This window comes from Corvus brachyrhynchos, unplaced genomic scaffold (genome assembly GCF_000691975.1).
Source record: "Corvus brachyrhynchos isolate BGI_N302 unplaced genomic scaffold, ASM69197v1 scaffold369, whole genome shotgun sequence".
NCBI classification, from domain to species: Eukaryota; Metazoa; Chordata; class Aves; order Passeriformes; family Corvidae; genus Corvus; species Corvus brachyrhynchos.
The window spans coordinates 554,502-568,537 of record NW_008246055.1 but is presented as its reverse complement, the minus strand read 5'-3'; the positions used below and the strand labels follow the sequence as shown (position 1 = coordinate 568,537).

At 55.2% G+C, this 14,036-nt stretch overlaps 1 protein-coding gene across 1 annotated transcript in view; it reads right to left on the bottom strand.

Annotated features, from left to right (window-relative positions):
- Nucleotides 1-14,036, bottom strand: part of LOC103623320 (ankyrin repeat and fibronectin type-III domain-containing protein 1) — a 194,293-nt gene that overhangs the window by 27,201 nt on the left and 153,056 nt on the right. The gene's annotated exons all lie outside the window — the stretch shown is intronic.

The following is a 14,036-nucleotide window of genomic DNA, read 5'->3' as shown; positions in this document are numbered from 1 at the left end:
CACGCCGGCCACTGCCCACAGACTGTCCCTGGCACGGCTACCAGGAACAGCCACCCCCACTGGGATCTCCCTGACCCAGCATGGCCCAGCCGGGCAAACCCCTCTCCTGGCACAGCTTCCTGCCAGGATTTGCTCCCAGCTTGCTCCAGATCAGCTCCCTGCCCAGCACCCCCTGGGGTCTTCTCTGACCACCCCACCACGTTGCCCTGGGGCTGGTCCCAGCCCAGCACCACCCAACTCATGAGCAACAGCAGAGGGGCCGCGTCACTGCCACCCAACTACAACAGCATCTCCATGGAGTCAGAGTCCAAAGCCTGCAGTCCAAAAGGAGAAGCCAGTTTTTTCCACCGCTTTGCTAGAAAACACCCCACGAGTGCCCGAGCACTAACTGGGGACAGTAACCACCAGCAGGGCCTCCCTCCAGCTGGGGTTTGCCTGCTCCTTCATCAGACCAGAGCTTCCCCAGCTCATGTGTCACTTCTCTGTCTGCAGAAAGCTCTGAGATGCCACCAAGGGAAGAAACCCCAGATGAAGATAACGGAGTCTGTGGAGGAATTTCAAAGCCCTCAGGACAGCAAACAGAAAAAATTTCCATGCTAATATAAAAGAGCAACTTTGAAAACCATAGGGATCACCAGGTCAAACCTCCAGCTACCAGGACCTGCTTAGCCTGGACTTGATGGCCTGGAAGGTCCTTCCCAGCCGTAATGGCGATGTGATTCTGTCCCTCCATGCATGGCTGTGACGCTGCCGAGCTCACCCATGGGACAGGCAGGTCTACAAACACCCTTTCCCAGCTCTCACATGACAGAAGCGTTTCCTCAGCTTCTCCTCCCCTCACAAGGCACTGCCCAAGCTGGCCTGAGCTCTGCTCCTTGTCTCTGCTGAGGGTGAGAGGCAGGTGACACCCACAGCCAGTGCCACGCATGGGAAATGGGACAAAGACAACAGTGTCTTGGGTAAAGTGCTTTTGAGACTTGTTCCTGGGAAACAGCTCCTTCAGCCACCACTCCTGACCTGGACTCGTGTGGACAAGGAGGTGTCCCTCGAGAAAGGGACAGGAGGACACAGAGTGGCCAGAGTCCCTTTGCAAATGGGGACACCAGCAGCTGGCCCCTGAAGAGCTCCTCCAGGCACACCCAGCCATGCTTTCCAGTGGCTAACCCTTTGAGCTTGGAATGCAAAATCCCTGCCAAATTTCAAGTCTCTTTTTCAAAGAGTGGAGACACCAGAAGCCCTCAAAGAAAGAGACAGGACAGAAAAAAAAAAAAAAAAGAAATTCATTTCCCCCCAAACTTCTGCTGAAAACTGGGAAAAATAAAGAAAAAAAAAAAGGAGAAAGCTCAGCCTGAGGCAGAAAAGCATGGAACAATCCAGCCCAAACAGTTAAAGCCTGGCAAAGGTAAGAGCAAGCAAACTTCCACTGGGAAGTGCTGTACAGCCTTACCAAGGGGGTCTGCTGGCTCCAGCTGTGGTGCCCTCCTTGTCTCCCCATGCAGCTCACAGGGATGACTTCCTGCAGCTCAAAAGAGCAAAGGTGGCAGAGGCCAACGACTGCAGGTGGTCCAGGAGATGGGAGGTGGCGGGGGGGTGAGAGGAGACAGCACCTCCAAGATGTCCCAAAGCCCTTGGGACGTCCCTGCTCACACAGCTACACCAAGCAGGACCTTTGAGCCACACACAGCCAGCTTGGGCCCCTCCGTCACTGAGGGGCTGGGAAACATCTCACAGAGCTGGAGGCCCCAACACATGGTGGGTGCTGCTGCCTCCTTCCTCCCCCTCCTCATCCCCTGAGCAGTGAGATGAAGGCTGGGGATACCCTCACGCTCCTCAGACACCCAGCTCTTCCCACCATGCTCCTCACCCTGCTTTTCTCACGTGCTGCAAGAGCTTCCTCAGGACCAGGATGCTCACAGACCTGGAAAACCCCATTGTGCCCACTGCATCCTGCCACATGCTGGCCCAGGATGCCACCCATGGCTTGTCCCCGCATTAACAGGGGTGGCTCAGGCTGCAATCACACCTTCCCATCACTGATCCAAGCAGCCCTCAGCCCTGAGGGCCTCCCTTGCTCCATTACCCCAGTTTTTCTGTGGTCTTGATGCCATGAAGATTTTTTGCCTTTTCTTTTATACCCCTTTTATACCCTTTTATAACTTCTGTATTCTTAGTGCTTTTTGCCTACATTCTTTGACTTGTTTGTTCAGCTGAGAGACTCAACATTTTAGAAGCTTCATAGCTAGGGATCAGTGTGCCCCAGACCCCAAGGTCCTCTCCAGAACACATTCTGGAAACTAAGATAGAACCATCCAGGGGAAGGCTCCTTGGGGAGGGGGGCTCACTTGAGCCTCTCATTGGGGAATCTTTGATAGATCTGCTAATTAGTAACACCTATAATGATATACCAGATCTTTTGGAGGGTGCATTGCAGTTGGCATGGAGGTGCATTCCACCTGGACATGTGCACCTAAGGATCCTTAAAATAAATACCAAGGTAAAAGCCCTTTTTCCCTTCTAACCGTGTTTGACTCTTGATTTTAAGAGCAGGAAAAGGCATCAGTCTGAACGCAGACAAGGGAGGTAGCAAGAGTGATCTGCAGGTAAAGCATGGGAGCATCATGAGGAGGGGGATTTAACTCTCTCACAGACCCTCTGGGTGACCCTGAGCAGGCCACTAAGGCCCTGGTGCTGCAATGGGGTGCCCTCCATCCCCTGGGACCAGGGAGGGCAAAAGTTACAGCAGCACAGTCCCAGTGTAACACAGCAGCAGCTCCATCTCTCTGCTGGTGTTTCTGCCTGGACACCGAGAATCACAGAATCCTGGAGCAGCCTGAGCTGGAAGGGTCCCACAGGGATCATCCAGTCCAACCCCTGGCCCTGCACAGACACCCCAACAACCCCACCCTGGGCATCCCTGGCAGCGCTGTCCAAACGCTCCTGGAGCTCTGGCAGCCTCAGGGCCGTGCCCATTCCCTGGGGAGCCTGGGCAGTGCCCAGCACCCTCTGGGGAAGAGCCTTTCCCGGATACCCAGCCTGAGCCTGCCCTGGCCCAGCTCCAGCCGTTCCCTGGGTCCTGTCCCTGTCACAGAGAGCAGAGATCAGAGCTGCCCCTGTGCTTCAGAAGGATGAGGGGATCATGCTGGTGCATAAGGAAGGCAGCCTTGGGTCCCTGTGCTGTGCAGCATCCTGATCCTGACCTGCCTGCATCATCAGGAAAGAAAACAGCCAAAGAAACTTCCCGAGTTCATGTGAAGTTCACCCGAGTTGAGCTCTGCTCCACAAGCAAAGCTTCCCTGCCTGCCACGAACCTTCCAGAGCTCATGACCGGAGCAGAGCAGGGCCAGGACTGCGCTGGGAGGATGGGATCTCTTGGCAGCATCCATCTTCCACTTGCAAAGAGATCAGGCGGGTGCTCTGCCGGGAATTCCAGCTCCTCGCTCACAGAGCTCCAGGAGTGTGCTCACAGCTGAGGTTCCCTCAGACCCCACTTGGGACACCAGGCACAGACAGGGACAGCAGGAGCACTGCCTAAATGTCACAGCAGCTTATCTGTGTCCAGAAGCAGCCTTCTTGCTTCCCAGGATTTGGCTCAGTGCTTTGTGGGATTTCAGGGCACAGGAAACCCAATCCAGGTCGCCTGCCTGCACAGACCTGCGGGCACAGCAGGACTTGGCTCTGGAGCCTGGCTCGGGCAGGGAGGATGGAGCAGGAGGATGGGGACACAGGCACATGCCAGACCTTGAAGAATCTGCACCAGTAAGCCCTTGCCTTCACCCAGTCCCACTTCCCAAGGAGATCTGGAGGCAGAGCAGCCCCTCCCGGTACCACAACGCAGCCCAGGCTGAGCCGGTGCCTCTGCCCGTGCGGCTGGTCCCTGGCATGGGACAGCGGGGACTGATCCCCCCAGGAGTCTCTGATCGGTCACTCCTTCATGACTTGTGTGCTCTGATCCAGGCCAGGCCTGCAGAGGCTCATGGCTGCAGCACACAGGGGCAGTGACCTCCCTATGACTCCAGGGCACAGTGACATTTAAATGCACAAGAATTTGGGTTAAGCTTACACCTACCCGGATCTCCCCAGATTGCCTCTGCTCCTGTCACTGCCTCTGACCACAGTAATCGCCTCCTCCTGCCCAGTGAAGATGCTGAGCAATGAGAACACCGTTTGGAGATGAAAAAAGACACTGTTTTAGTACCTGCTCCCTGGGCAGAAGTTTCAGCCTCTCTGGACACCACTTCCAGTACAGAAACCTTGACCTTGGTGCTCTTAGCTTCAGTGCCAGCACAAGCTGATGTACAAAGCCTACCAGAAAAACCTGACCTGCCAGCCTGGAGCTCAGAGCAAGCCCATAGGTCATCTGTGGGTCTGGGGGATGCCAGATGTCCTAGCGCAACAGCAGCTCCTTCACCAGCAGCTCTCATAGAATCTCATGATCCTGGAATGGTTTGGGTTGGAAAGGACCTCAAAGATCATCTAGTTCCAGTGCCTTTCCATGGGCAGGAATGGCCTTTTTAAGCCAATGCTGCCATGCTCCTTTTAAAGAGTGAGAAGCTGAGGGACAAGGAGGGCCAGCTCTTGTCCTCAGCTGCTCAGAGGGCCAGGAGAAGCCAGGTACCACAGGTACCTTTCTGCAGTGGGTGAAGCTCAGAAGCTCTGGTCAGTCAGTTTGGGTTCTGACCTTAAACGTGGGGTCTGGGGGTGGAGAGGAGAAGCAAGACCAGGGGAAGAGGTGAGTAACCACGGTGCCAGGTCATCCTGCAGCCCCTGCCCTCTCAGGGGACTCAACAGCCCCGCATTCAGAAACCTGCAGGGTTTGTATGGAGACACAGCTCAACAAGCCAGAGTCCCAGCCAAGGTGATGGTGGCTCCTTTCAGGGTAGTGGGCCAGAGCCCACCCTGATAACACCAAGAAGAGATGTTCCTCAGAGCTCTGCTCATCCCAGCAGCTGCTCTGTGGCCATGCTTAACAAACACTATCTAAGGTCACGCGTTCATTTTCCAAAGCTCAGGAAAAACAGCTTTTTACAGCACATCAAGAACACAACACAAGACAGACATAGATTTGTTGGAGAGATTCCAGAGGAGGCCACGGAGATGCTCCAAGGGCTGAAGCCCCTCTGCTCTAGAGACAGACAGAGAGCTGGGGGTGTTCACCTGGAGAAGACTCCTGGGACACCCTAAAGCCCTTCCCAGTGCCCAAAGGGAGCAGAGGCAATTTTTGCAAGGATAGGAAGTGATAGGACAAGAGGGAATGATTTTAGGCTGAAGGAAGGCAAATTTAGATTGGGTATTAGGAAGAAACTCTTCCCTGAAAGGGTGGTAAGGCCCTGGCACAGGGTGCCCAGAGAAGCTGTGGCTGCCCCTGGATCCCTGGCAGTGCCCAAGGCCAGGTTGGACGGGGCTTGGAGCAAGCTGGGCTAGTGGAAGGTGTCCCTGCCCATGGCAGGGGGTGGAATAAGGTGATCTTGAAGGCCACTTCCAACCCAAACCATTCCATGATTCTGTGATTGAAGGCTCAGGAGAGCTCAGACCTCTCCAGGGCAGGGATAGGCGAAACAAAGCCCATTCCATGATTCTGTGATTGTATGAAACCATTGGTAAGAACCCTACCCTGACTACAGGCAGGAGATTTGTCTCCCAGTTACTGCCTGATGAGCCCTGGCAGGCCCTGTTGGGACACTCCCTGGATGGAAACCAGACTCTGAACACCCCTGGAGGGGGCCCGGGTGAACCTCTGCACCGTGGGCAGAGTGGAGACCACATGCAGGTTCTCAGGGTGACACTGGCAGCTGCCCCCAGGTGTCCAGTTCCACTTTGAACAAAGCAAGGCATGAACCTTGCCTTTTCCTGGCCTGAAATCTGTCAGATCTGCACTATCTGGCACTGCCAATGTGGAAAATTCTCCTCCACATTGCCCAGCAGTTCCTTGTGGCAGAAGATTTTCACGCCTGTCTGACCTTCCCTGTTAGCAGGAAAATAAAGGCAACAAAGGCAAAGTGAGACAGGGAGAGGAATGTCCCTGGGGGGGGAACTGCTGGGGTAGATGGATGAATAGTTCAATTTTGAGGAGAAAGGGAGGAAATGTGGAAGTCAGGAGAGGAAGGGAACATAGCTTCTCTCTCTGACCTCCACCAGGCACGAGGCTCAGCAGATGTGGAGGCCACCTGGGCTCACAACTTCCCTGAAAAGCATCCAGCCCACAGAGGAAGGGTGAGCACGAGGCACGGGGAAGAGTCAGTGTGCAGGAATACTCCATCAAAGGTGGGAAGAGCTCCCAGCACATCCAAGGACATGGTCCTCCTTGCCCCAGTGTCCTGGGCTGACTCCTCCCTCCTGCCTGGCCTCCCCACAGAGCGCTGCCCATCCTGCCAGCATCCAAGCCAGTAGATCCAATATTGACCTGGCACTGTGAGACACTCTCCAGGAAGATAAACAGGAGGTTGCTGAAGCCCTGGCAGGCAGAATTGTCTCTGCCAGAGGAAACTAAGAGGAGAGGAAACCTGCCCAACAGCAACTGTTCAAGGGACAAGGAGGGATTAGAGGTACTGGAATACCTTGGAAACGCCAGCTGTCAGGACTATCTGGATATGTCCACGCTTCTGTGTTTCTGGACCCCGTGTCTCCAGCAGCATCAGCAGCAGGAGCAGTGATCCCATCTGCTCCCGGGGATGGAGCAAAGTGCAGCCTGGCATTCCAGAACTGGAGCGAGCTGCTGCCCTTGCTGGAGCTGCTCCAGACACGCAACTCCTCCACACTGCCCTTCCCCAAGTCCAAACTGCCTCATGGAGAAGGAGGGTCATGGCTGGAGATGACCTGACCAGCAGTAGGAAACCAGGACTATTATGGATATTCCATTAAAAGAAATATACTGAGATACTTCTGTGTGCTGGATAAGGGGACTGGGAGAGCAAAGACCCTCCAAATTCGGTGCACTGGCACCATGTAGTGATGAATAGGGGGGAACGGCTTCACACCAAAAGGTTTAGGCTGGATATCGGGAAGGAATTGTTCCCTGGGAGGGTGGGTAGGCCCTGGCACAGGGTGCCCAGAGCAGCTGTGGCTACCCCTGGATCCCTGGCAGTGTCCAAGGCCAGGTTGGACAGGGCTTGGAGCAGCCTGGGCCAGTGGAAGGTGTCCCTGCCCATGGCAGGGGGTGGGATGGGATGGGCTTTAAGGTCTCTTCCAACCTAAACCTTCCTATGATTCCATGGGAATACCAGGTGGTGTGGAAAGGCTTGACTTGCACTGAGATTGAGACACCCAGGAGGATTCCCTTCCATGCCAAGGATTGTGACATCTCTGCAATTCCCCCAGTACATCCATGGGGCTTGGGCTGCCTGCTGTGGAAACCCACTGGCACCTTCCAGGCATGGACAAGAACCAGTGGAGATCCTGCAGGATGAAGAGCATCCTCCACACTCTTCAGCAGGGACCAAGGCATCCATCCTTTGCAGATCCTGGCCACGGGAAATGGCAGAGTGATGATGACAATAAAACAAAAAATATCAGGCAACTGGGCTTTTTGAGAGAAATTAAAGTGCGCTGAGGGTAATGGACTGAGAAATAATCTTACTGGAGGTATCAGGTACCAGCAGAGGGAAGTGGCCAGAGCACCAAATCAGCACAATATTTTATATTTGTCTTTTAAATGTTATTTGTTGCCTATGCTCTCAGAGAGGAAGGGATGTGGCTGAGGGCTCTGGTCCCAGACAGGGAGAACCTGGACATCAGTCTTCTCTGAATGTTTTCCTTCTGTTGCTTTCCCAGAGGGCTCAATTTCTCCCACTGCAGTGACATGAGAAACAAATGGAGATGAGGGCTGGACCTGCTGGAGCCGGTGCCTGCAGCAGCACAGAGGGTCCAGGCCTCGCTCTGCTCCCAACCTCTCCACTCTCAGCATAATCACAAGCTGAGCTGCCTCTCCTGAGAAGAGGAGGAAAGCTGGGCTCGCAGAGGCTTGTGGCATCAGGAGGGGAGGCACAAGACCTTTCCATTCCCATCTGCACCCACAGGTCAGGATGCTCCCGGCTCCCCGCTGGCAGCACGAGGCGGCAGAATCGGAGCTGAAGGGAGCACGGTTCCTCTGCCACAGCCCCCTCCGGGCTAAGGAGTGGCTGCAGCACCACATCAGTCCCACCGGGACCAGCAGTTGCCCTCCAGCCTCTGCCCGCCTGCAGGCAACTCAGCAAATGAGGATAAAAAGTGATCGTCCACAAGTAAATTATTCCTTTGCAATGTTTTCCTGAGGTTAACCTGACCTTCAGGGAGATGTTTGGAGGGCTCGCTCCTCCCCACCCCCTCTGCGTGTCCCTCACAGTCACTGTTAAATCATTGTCCCTCCAGCTCTGGGGAGGGGAATGTGGACCCCTGCTCCCCCCGTACATCCAGAGGCACTGGCCATGGCCATGCCCAGGCTGCTGGGCACACAACCAAGCCCTTGAACCACATTGCTCCACGTGTAGTTCAGCACCAGGAACTCTGGGGCTCCCTAACTGGCACCCACCTCACTCCCGGAGAGGTGCGCTGGGAGGGACGGCAGCACCAGGACAGCCAGCAGAGCCCCTGGCACAAGGGTGGCTCTGCAGACAGAGCCCTCCTTGTTCGCTTGGGCTGCAGCTCCTCTTGACCACTTTTATTGCCTCTAAAGCAACTTTGCAGCGTCCTGCTGATGGCAACATCCATCTGCCACACAGGGGGAAGCTCCGGCTGCACGGAGCCCCGGGCAAGGGGCCCTGCTGCGGGCCGGCTCCCCGGCAGCCCGGACACCCTGGCAGAGCCCGGCGCGGTGTGGAAGTCCAGCTCCCACCCGGCTAATTCAATAAGTCACAGATACCATGACTTCATAAGGCACAGAGGCTCCACAGCTATTAGGGGAATTGGGAACAGGGGGAGGAGGAGCTGAAATGGAGAAGGGATGGAGACGGGGAGGGTGGAGAGGGGGAAGCTAAGACAAGCAGCAGAACAAAACATCCCATAAATCATGAGGAGCTGCTGAAATACCAGAACAAATGACCCCATAGCTTGGCCATTGTTCCCGAGCGAGGGCTTAAAGCGCTCCCAGTTGAGACAAAGCGCCTCGCGTTTCGTTTCAACACCGCGCCGGCCCGGCCGGGACCTGTGCTCGGCACAGCCGAGCTGGGGGCTGTGTGTCACCTCGGATCCGAGGCTGGCACCGGCGGGACGGGGGAGGTGACACTGGCGGCAAGGTTGGCTCGCCCACAGAAAGTGCTGCCAAAGCGGTGCCCGCAGCTCAGCCTGCCCAGAGCATCTCCTTGCTCCCACATGCCCCCACAGCTCCCAGGCTCTTGCATTCCTCCCCTTCCACTGGCAGGCTCAGGGCCTCATTTTCCTTGTTTTCCCTCACTCAGGCTAAGAGCTTCCTGGTCTGGGAAGAGAAAGAGCTCCAAGGCTTCTCTGGAGTGAGACAGCTCGAGTAGGGCTGTGAAACCTGGAGGAGCTCTGAGCCCGCCGTCTTCATGGTGCTGCTACTCTTTGCCTCCAAAAATGTTGATGACAACTCACTTTGTGCTGGCTGACTCTGGCAAAGGGACAAATGTCACACAGAGAGTTCTGGGGACAGTCCCACACGACCGTGGACAGCTGTGGGAACAGCACCAGGCTCTCAGTGAGCAGCGCAATAGCAGCACTCCCATGCACTGCATCAGGCACAGTGGGGTGGATTAGTCGGCAGCTTGGCACCTCCCCAGAGCCGTGCAGCTCCACCAGGACCACGGCACTTGGTGCCAGGAGGGGAGGACCTCATGGATGGGGACAGGTCACCTGTCTGCTTGCCCACTGCAGCAATGCTAGGGATTCCACAGCAGGGATTCCAGGCCCAGCCGTACAGGGAGAACCTCCACACCGCTCAAGACCACTCAGAGGGGAAATATTACACTAGGACATTTTAAATAACTTCCATGAAAACAGTTCCCTTAAAAACCTTCTGCTTCAGAACCGAAGCCAAGCAGGAAGCAGAGCGCGGCAGCAGTCGCATGTGCCACCTCCACCAACCAGACGGTGCCAGCGAAGTTCCCGTGTCCGGGGGCTCCTGCTCGCCTGGCACCTTCCACCTGGGCCCATGGGGTCTGCTCCCCGCGCATCCCAGCTCTCAGCAGCCAGGAGCTGGGACCCAGCGCCGTGCCGAGGGTCAGGCAGGGAAACAAGCCGCAGGCAGGGCCCAGCCCGGCAGCCGCCTGTCGCCAAGCACAGACGCGCTGCTGCCAGCACGGCTGCAGCCTCGTGGTGGGCAGCCAAGGAGCAGAACCGAGATAACGGCATGGCGGGAGGGAGGAATGCGCTGCATTTTTCCTGAGCCGCCATGGGAATAGGCTATTCCGACCACGGAGCATAGGGAGGCTGTCTGACAGGGAAAACTCGAGGAGCCCAAAGAGAACGAGCAATGAGTAAGCAATGAAGAAGAAAACAGAGGGAAATCAGGGTGAGCACGTGGTGAGTATGGCAAAAGGAGTGTGGGGGAAGGCAAACCCGGGAGCAAATAGCAGAAGGAAAGCTAGAGCTAGAGAGGAAAAGGAAGGGACAAAAGCATTCCAGAGGGATGAACCTGCCAGGGCTGAAACTCCCAATGTGCAATGGAGCTGAGAGGATGCGAGAGGGAACAGAGGCTCCCAGCTCTGCACACACAGAGCAAGCCAGGGATCGCAGCCCTTCTATTGGATTAGGGCTCACTTAAGTGGGAAGATAAATGCGGAGCTCATCTCAGGTAACAGGCACTGGAGGAGAGGAGGCCTCAGCTCACTCTAAGTGGGGAGAACAGGGATTGGTGGGGTCTTGACATTGCTGTAGGACAGTGTGAGGTCTCCATGGGAATCACCAGCTTTCACCACCTTCACCCCAACAGCAGAACGTGGAGGGCTTCAAGCCAAGAGAGCTTTAGTAGCCTTGTGGTGTTTGTGCTTGGGAGCTAGATTAGGACCAGAGACCACAGGAAGCAGAGCTTTAATAAACGAAATCCCAAATCCTTCCTTGCCTCAGTTACCAGGTTTTGCCTCATTTGGAGCGCGAGCTGCCTTGGTGACCATCCAGCAAAGAGGAGAAGGGAATCAGCAAACCTGGGCAAAACCAGACATGTGCAACCCCCAGGTTTCTCCCAAAGACTGGGAAAGCTCCTCTCCAGCACCTCCTGGCAGCAGGACACCAGCACAGGGAGACATGGGCTGAGGTGATCCGGCACATTCACAGGCCCGAACACTGGGGACTTTGTGGCGCTGGCTTTAAAAAAAATACCCTAAAAAAGGCCTAATAATGAAGTATTTATTTCAGTAAACAACGAATGAATGAAAGAAGTGTTTCCTCAATACTTCACTTTTTCTCTGCCTTCTCTCCCTTCCCCCCAGCAATTTTGTTTTTAATAAGTGGAACTAACGGGGCCTCGCTCGCTGCTGGCCGGGCTGGGGAGCAGGGCCGTGCTCCGCCGGCCTGGTGCAGCACAGAAACACGTGCCATGGGAATAGAGCTGCCTTGTGCCTGGGGGAGCACGGTCCACCAGCGTGTCCCAGCCACCGAGCCAGGGAGAAGTGTTCAGATGGACGCACGCACTGTGAGACCTGCCCTGGGAGCATCCCTGGGCTGGGCAGTCGGCAGCACAGGGCGTCCAGCCCCTCATTCACTGTGGCAGCAAACAACTGCACCTCCTGGCCCAGGGCCTCTGGCACTGGAGAAGGGCTAAGGGGAGATGAAGGCATCTGTGTCCTGTCCTACCTGGCTGTGCTCCTTGCCGGAACACAGTGTCAGGCAGACTCTGTGACCCTGTACAGCTCCTTCTCTTCTACCTCAGCTCCATCCACCCCTACCTGAGCACCTGAGTAACTGGGAACACTGGAAAACTGGCTCAGCTTGCCCTGTGTGGAGATGGGTTGTACTGACAATGCTTTGGTAGGAATTTCAAGCAGGAAAGACTAATCCCTGCCCCAGACTGACACCCAGCTTTTCAAAGCAAAGAGCACAGATGATGTTGTGCTTTTCTACCCCCCCCTTGGCAACAGGTAACAGCAGGTTGAGAAGCTGTCCCTTGCCTTCAAGCCTTGGGGTTAAGATGGGCAGGATTCTCAGAAGATGCTGATTTGGGAGAACATGGTTCATTGCTCTTCCATGCCACTCCAACCCACGTGGGATGAGCCAAACCTGTCACACACAGTGTGGGTGCTCACCTCTGTGCAGAGGCAGGTGAAAGGAGGCAGTGGTAACCCTGGGTTGTAAATAGACAGATTGGATGCAGGTAGGTATTTGCTCTGCAAGACAAACTAGGCACCTGTAGATTTGCCAGGATAGGAGCCAAGTTTCCCATCAGCCAGAGCACTGAGGAGCAGCCTCACCTGCAGCCCAGGATGGTTTGGAGTGACTAACTGAGGAGCTGATGCCGCTGTGATGAGCACAGATCCCTGGTGATGTACAGGAACACAGAAAAGCTGCTTCACACCATGGGCCGGGAGATCCCTTAGCAGGTCACGGCTGCAGAGGAGGCTGGAAAAATCTCTGAATGCCTCTCTGAGGACCTGTGCATGTGAGATGGGTGGGAGCAGGCAGCAGGCAGGGTCCTCAGCCCGCTGCCACCCCTCATCACTGCGACCCTCTGGGGTGACCCCTCCTCTGTGCCCTGCCAGCACCTGAGCTCCAGCAGCCCGACCCTGGCTGCAGGGTGATGTCTGATCCAGCTCAAAGTGTCTCCAGCCGTGGATGAAACCCCCAGGACAGGGTGGGAGCCCTGCCTGGCTGTGCCTGTGTCCCTGCAGGGTGGGGATGACATCAGGTCCGTCTCTCCCAGCCTCAGGGCCCCGAGCTCCCGTGCAATGGCACACGGCAAACCAAAGGCAAAGGCACTCCCTCCTTACCCAGAGCTCCTTCCCAGGCTGCTTTACAAGATCCCTCTAAAAGAGCATCGTCTACCACTGCTGCGAGTGCTGCTGCACAAGGTGGTTTGCCAAATGCAAGACAGATGGTTTCCCCCAGGAAAATGCTATGGAGTAAGGGAAAATGTACCACAAATATCCCCCAACAGGGCTAAACCGGGACCCAGGGCCTTCAAAGAGACATTTCGAGAGGAAAGAGATTTACTGGCTTCTCATGCTTCTTTGTTATGAATAAACTCTGATTGTTTTTAATGAGCTCTTTGCTTGTTCCCCTATTTGCTACATTACAAATTCACATATTTGTCTCTTTGGGAGATTGAGAGTAATTGCAGACCAGGTTTCCTCATGACAACTGCCCAGCAAAGGGAAGAAAGTTCTGTAAGTGGAGAAGAAAGCAGTCTGTCCCCAAATATCCTGAATTCTTTGTCTGGTTCATTAATACCTGGTGAGCTTTGATGATCAAGGAACCTCACAGATAGAAGAAGCTTTTGAGGAGGGTTCCACAGCCTCACACTGAAGTGTTAGAACACAAAATAAATGCCAGAAAGATCTCCAAAAAAAGCAGGGAAATTGAAAACCAAACTTGACATTCTTGCAATTTCTAAGCATTTCACTTTTTTTCTTTTTTTTTTTTTATTCTTTTTAAGTTTTACCCTCCTTTATCCATCTAAGGAAGCAGAAAGAAATGCAATTTCCAGCTCTTTTAAATATCCTTAGCAGGTCACCTCTAAGGCTGGGATGGCTGGCTGTGATCTGCTTCCAAGACTGTTGCATCAGAGCTCAGAAACCCAGGATGAACGGCTCCCTGCTCGAGTGGGGACAGCTCTCTGAGACCTGTGCTCACACGAGGGGCCCCAGGCACCACAGCAGCGGGGAAGGAGGGAGCCCTGCATCCCTCTGGGACAGGAACATGGGGCTGCCCCAGACAGCTGGGACAGCCTGGGACCTTCTCACTGCTCACTCTGGGCACAGTGACAGAGAGGAGCCCCTGAAGTGTCACTGCAGATCCCAGAGTTCCCACTCTGGCTGAGGCCATCCCACTGTGGCTTTCAGCTCTGGCTGATCCCATAGAGGTGCACTGGGCAGGGAGGGACCAGGGGATGCATCCTCCAGCAGCTCCCATTCCCTACAGCTCCTTATTCCTGCTCCTTGTGGGGAGGGGAGGGGAGG